This window comes from Talpa occidentalis, unplaced genomic scaffold (genome assembly GCF_014898055.3).
Source record: "Talpa occidentalis isolate TD23 unplaced genomic scaffold, MPIMG_talOcc4v2.1 talOcc4.15, whole genome shotgun sequence".
Classification (NCBI taxonomy): Eukaryota; Metazoa; Chordata; class Mammalia; order Eulipotyphla; family Talpidae; genus Talpa; species Talpa occidentalis.
The window spans coordinates 66432637-66438587 of NW_023601543.1; the positions used below are offsets into that span (position 1 = coordinate 66432637).

The following is a 5951-nucleotide window of genomic DNA, read 5'->3' on the forward strand; positions in this document are numbered from 1 at the left end:
ATGTTTTAAGATTTATTTATTTATGCATACAAGAACTGGGGTGTAAGCCAGCGGTGTTGGGGGTGAGAGGATTCACCAGAGAAATAGGGGAGCAGAACAGGCAGATCTTCTGAAATACACTGCTAATGGGAGCAGTGGGCGAGAAAGGAGAGGTCTGCTGCACTATGTGGGTTGCTCCCAGGCCGCCGGGGATCGAACTAGTGCTGCAGTGGCTGGCCATAGCTTGATAGTGCTGTCTTTAACCCCTGCACCACCAGGGAAGCCCCTGGCTTTGGGTTTTAGTTGCTCTTCCTTTCCAATCTCTTCATATATAAAGTTGGACACTTTCTTTCCTTTTTGATGTTAGTCTTTACCACTATCTACTTCCACACGAGCATTGCTTTTGTTGCATCCAACAGGTTTTGATATGTTTTCATTGTTGTTAGATAATGTCTTTTGTTAATCCATGCACAATTGTCTTCTGGTTTACTGAAACAATAGGTCAGACAACATTTGCCATAATAATGTCTATCAAAGTGGCTGACCATCAAAACTTCAGTACCACATTCAGCTGATGGGCACTCAGGATGAAGGCAACTAATTTTGTCACTCTCATCCACCTTATAATATTTCAGGGCAGCCAGCTTAACCTTCTTCCTCTTATGTTTATTTTCTTTTGAAGCAGTAGAAAATAAACTGCTTTTCTTAACACCAACAGCCTCAAGACAAAATGAAGAGTGAGGACTCCTTTTGAATGTTGTAGTCAGAGAAAAGGACTTCCATCTTCCAGTTGCTTGCCAGCAAAGATTGGTCTTTGCTGACCAGGAGGAATTCCTTCCTTATCCTGAATCTTGGCCTTTACATTTTCTATTTTATCTGAGGGTTCAACTTTGAGAATGACAGTCTTCCCCCTAAAGGTTTCCATGAAAATCTGCATCTTGGTGGAGGTTCCATTGCATATGGCAGATCTGAAAAGGTATTTTATTTTGATTCATCTTTACCTCAAGTTATTTTCTAATTTCACTTGTGATTGCTTCTAAACTGATACATTGCTTATTTAAGAAGCGATTATTGAGTTTTCACATGTCCATGATCTTTTCTCAGTTTTTATTCTATTGTTGATATCCAGTATCATCCCAATGTACTAGGAGAAACTACCTTGTATGACTGCAACATTTTAGACCTATCAAGTAAGACTTGTTTTGTTGCACAACATATATCTCAGGTAGTGTACTACACACACTTCATAGATGTGTACAGTGCTGTTGTTACATTATACATATCTGTTAGGTCTAGTTGGTTCACAGTGCTGTTAAAATGTTTTTCCCTTTATTAATCTAGTTGTTCTATACAGTCACTGAAAGTGCAGTACCAAAGTCTCCAACTGTATTATAGAACTTTCTCTGTTTGTATTTATATATATATATATAATATATATATATATATATTAATTGAGGCAATATCAGGATATCTCCATCAGGTATTGCTACCATAGTACACCCATCACCAAATCACCCATAGTCCTCCACCATAGTCTCTTGAGCTTCCTTCCTTCTTTGTAGAACTTCCTATTATTGCCTTCAATTTTGTCAGGTTAGCTTCATGTATTTTGGGGCTTTATGGTTAGGTATCTATATGTTATTACTGTTTTTTTTTTGTTTTTAATGCATATATATATATATTTCTTCTTTGTATCTTATACTATAGAGGTTTTCATTGACAGCTTAGTTCTGAGCAAGACCTAAGGAATGTGATAGAGTGAAAATACCCATAGCACTGTCCTGTGGCCTTCCTACAGAGCCCTTCTGTTTGTTTTCTCTTATTCTCTAGCCAGTGGCCCCCAAACACCATTCTCTCTTTTCAACCCCTCATAGGTTCCTGAATCTTTGTTTCTATCCATGCTTCTTATGAAAGGAGAACAAATCCTCTTAGATATGTGCTAGGAAATTGATTGCCAGAAGGTAAGAGGGAAATGTTTAAGGCTATCACTACTGGAAATCCAGTTCCTGAAGTTCTGCACTTACAGTCAAGTAGATTGTAATTTGCTGTGCACATCTCATTCCTGCCTTCTTCAGGGACTTCTGTGATCTCTAATGCTGCATCTACAGTTAATTTATCCCTCTAACATGTGATAAAATCCAATAACTAGATGGGCTTGGGGAATATTAGATTACAAGAGTTCTCAAAGATAATGGGTTCGCTTAATTATATCCTTCCTCCTTTTAACTTATATTAGAAATGAGTTTAAATACCAATGATTTAATATTTAAAAGCATAACATTTTTTCCAGGCCATCTTATGGTATTTTCAAAATTTAATGTAGTTAGAAAAGTCACAAAACTAGACCAAGTTTCCTAAATAAATACATATTTAAATTACTATTTATGCCCAGCCTCAGAAAACCACTATAATTTTAATTCTAAATGTCAGGTATCTAATATAAAAATCTTTGTTTAATAACATAGGTTCTTCTGTAATTTAAACTAGAGACTTTTCTTTCCTTATGCTAAACTCATTTGTGGAAAAGGAAAATCTGATTTCAACAAACAGAATGCAATAATGTCAAGAATTACTTAGGTCCCTAACATTGAGATCTTTTGGAATGTTCAACAAAAGCACTAATGAAATGGGGTCTGTGAAGGGAGGGGCTAGGCATTTGTATGGCAGTTTTGTTGGAGGGTAAGCAAAGCATGTGCACAAATGTTTGTGTGAAAATATGTCCCCAAAATGCTGTAAATGAATGGCAAATTAATAAAATCTGAGGGATGGGAAATCCCTGTAAGAGAGGGGAAAAAGAAAAGAAAGGCAAGAGAGAAGTTCTGAGGTGAGCATGGAGAAACAGCTCCCCTTTTCCAAGTCCATGTTCTTATGTCCATCTCTATGATAATTGCCTTCATACCAAATTCAGTGTATCTATTTTACTCAAAATTGGAGTATCTATTGTTCCTTAGCAGAATCTACAAGTGAACCATTATTTCAAGACACTGAGATTTGGGGACTGTTTCTTTCTAGAGCACAGCTAGCCTACCTTGACTAATTCAGTCAACTTCCATGGGCAAAAGGTGTATTAATGAAACTGACATTCAAGATAAGGGAGGTTGTATTGGCAATCTAATCAGGGCTATGGATTTCTTGAGTTCCGTTGCTTATTCTTTTGCCTGTCTTCAAGTATAATAGGTTTAATTATCACACACATTGACTTGGCCAATCTGTAATAGGATATGGAGAGGTTCTAATCTTCCCTCTCTAGATCACTGCCGTGGATAGCAAACAGACTGCACGTCTCCACAAAAACTCCTATAGTGTTATTTCTGACAGGTTCTCAATAGTCTGCAAGAATGTTATCACTGGCCAAATTCCAGGCATTCATGTAACAAAATTTCCTGACAAAACTGACACTGATTGGCAGACTTGTTTGCAGCTGGATATAGGGGCCAAAACTAGAAGTACAGGAGTTTAATGATTCTGCTTGATTCCTTGCCTTTGTGAGCAGAAAGGTGTAACAGATGCATTCATCTGCTTTAAAAGAGAGAGGATTCCTGCCCTACTGCTTTTTACCATCTGAAATTCTTCCTCCAACTGAAAATATACTCATGAGGGATAGAAAATTATTTTGTTTAAGGAAATATCAGAACCCTTCTTCCAGTAGCTTTCTGGAAACACAACAGAGCAAGGTTCACGGGCTGGAAGTAGGACCATCTTAGAACAAATTTCTAAAGTAGATTCATTCTCAACAGTCACACAGATATTTGTTTGTCAATATGTGGTCTAAATTGATTTCTGGTTCTGTGTGTTTAGTGTTAATTTTTTACATTACCTCCTTCACAGTTAGAGTGTCTCTTTTTCTTTTCCTAAATTTATATACCTGGTGTTCCCAAATAGAGACTGTCGTCTAGTTTAACACTGGTGAATCTATATGCTACATTAGGGATTGTAATTGTAGAAAATAAATTGAGAGATTTCTGAAACATAATTTGTTCAATAAACTTGTGCTGTTATTTTGGCCTGGAATCCCCCCAAACAATACTCAATATGATTAAATCATTATATTTCCTCCTTAACCAACCAATCTTTTTGCAGTCTCTGAATTGGTTAGTGGAAATTTCTCCCCTCCTGGTAAATGTTAATTACTAACCACTGCCAAATTTTAATCTTCTGTTCCTTTGCATATAAAACTCCTTTCACAGAACCTCCACACCATCTTCCAGGATCATTATTCCTTCCTTACAGGTCAATCTCTCCTACCAGACTGTGAAATTTCTTTTTTTTTTTTTAAAGATGTATTTATTTATTTGTTTGTTTATTCAAGCACTGAGTACAGTCAGAAGCACGGGAGGGTGAGAGAATTCACCAGAGCCAGAGCGGAGAGCAGAAAAGGCAGACTGATGAAGTACACTGCTGAGGGGAGCAGCGGGCGGCAGGAGAGGTCTGCGCGCCATGTGGGACCCTCGCCGGCAGCCAGGGATCGAACCGGCGCTGCAGAGGCTGTGGGCAGCTTCGCAACCCAGCGCTCAACTGCTGCGCCACCGGGGAGGCCCCAGACTGTGAAATTTCAAAGACAGACCAATATATGTGCCTCTGTCTCCAGGTCCTAGGACTTGATAACTAATAAGTTTCAATAAATCACTATTGAGTGAAGAGTTTCTTAGTTCATTATCTGTTCCCTCTAGTCTCTCCTCCAATGCATCTTTAGCCAAATCTTCTCAATCTGCAGGAATTCCTAGATCTGTCCTAAATCATGGCTCCAGAAAACCTTAACAAAGTTCAACTACACTATTTGCTTATCTCTTTGTTTCAGTGTCCTGCCTGAGTTTTGCTCATAATATTTCTTCTACCTAATATAATTCCCCCCTTTTCCTTTATCTTCAAGATCCTTCTGCATGGATAACATAGTTATTGTACTCATCCAGTCCTCAGTCATCAACATGTTCCAGATATTATATGTTTAAAGACAATCTACAGAAATAGAAGATACCATTGTGTCGTTTAGTTGACCAATTCTGATGGATAGACAGATATACAAGACTCTTAGACTGTAGGAAAATGTGGGTACATGGTACTCCAGGAGCTCAAAGGATATACAACTACCCCAGGTAAAGGAAAGAGTACTGGGAAATGCACCTTGGGGAGGCTATAATATCCATACAGCAATATGGGTTGAATTTCAAAAGTTAACTAGAAGTTAGGTAGAAAAAAAATGAGCAACATCATAAACAGAATGAGCATACAGAGCAAGCTTCAGGAACTCTATTGTAGAAGGCATAACAGTGCACATAATTCTCATGGTTTGTCTGCCTGCGAATTCCCATGGAACTATCTCTCTCGTGGACATAGTACTTGTTACTAAATATATGTAATGTATGTGTATGTATATATATATTTATATGTGTATATACAGTATATGTATATATAAGTATATATAATACTCATTGACATGCTTTATCTAGTCTTCATTACCATACAAAGAAATTGAGACCTAATTCATCTACTTTTTTTTTTTAAAGATTTATTTATTTATTTATAAAGCACTGGGTACAGTCAATAGTGCGGGAGGGTGAGAGAATTCACCAGAGTCAGAGTGAAGAGCAGAACAAGCAGACTGACGAAACACACTGCCGAGGGGAGCAGCGGGCGGCAGGTGAGGTCTGCGCGCCAGGTGGGACCCTCGCCCGGTGGCCAGGGCCTCAAACCGGCGCTGCAGAGGCTGCAGGCAACTTTGCAACCCAGCGCTCAACCGCTGCGCCATCGGGGAGGCCTTCATCTACTTTTTTTAATCCCTAACAGATACTTTAAAAATGGTATGGCTGAGATACATTTATTGAATGGATGAATAATTTTAGATGGAATTGCTCTGAATTGTCACTTAAATACTTCAGGAGAGTTTGAACTCTTAATATTTGGTTTATATTTTTGTTTTTTTTTTTTTTTTTTTTTTTTATATAGAGAGGCATGTTTTCTTTCTTTCTTTCTTT

The 5951-nt window shown here is 38.0% G+C and overlaps 1 pseudogene; it reads right to left on the reverse strand.

Annotated features, from left to right (window-relative positions):
* Nucleotides 1-359: 359 nt before the first annotated feature.
* Nucleotides 360-916, reverse strand: LOC119245708 (ubiquitin-40S ribosomal protein S27a-like; annotated as a pseudogene).
* Nucleotides 917-5951: the final 5035 nt, after the last annotated feature.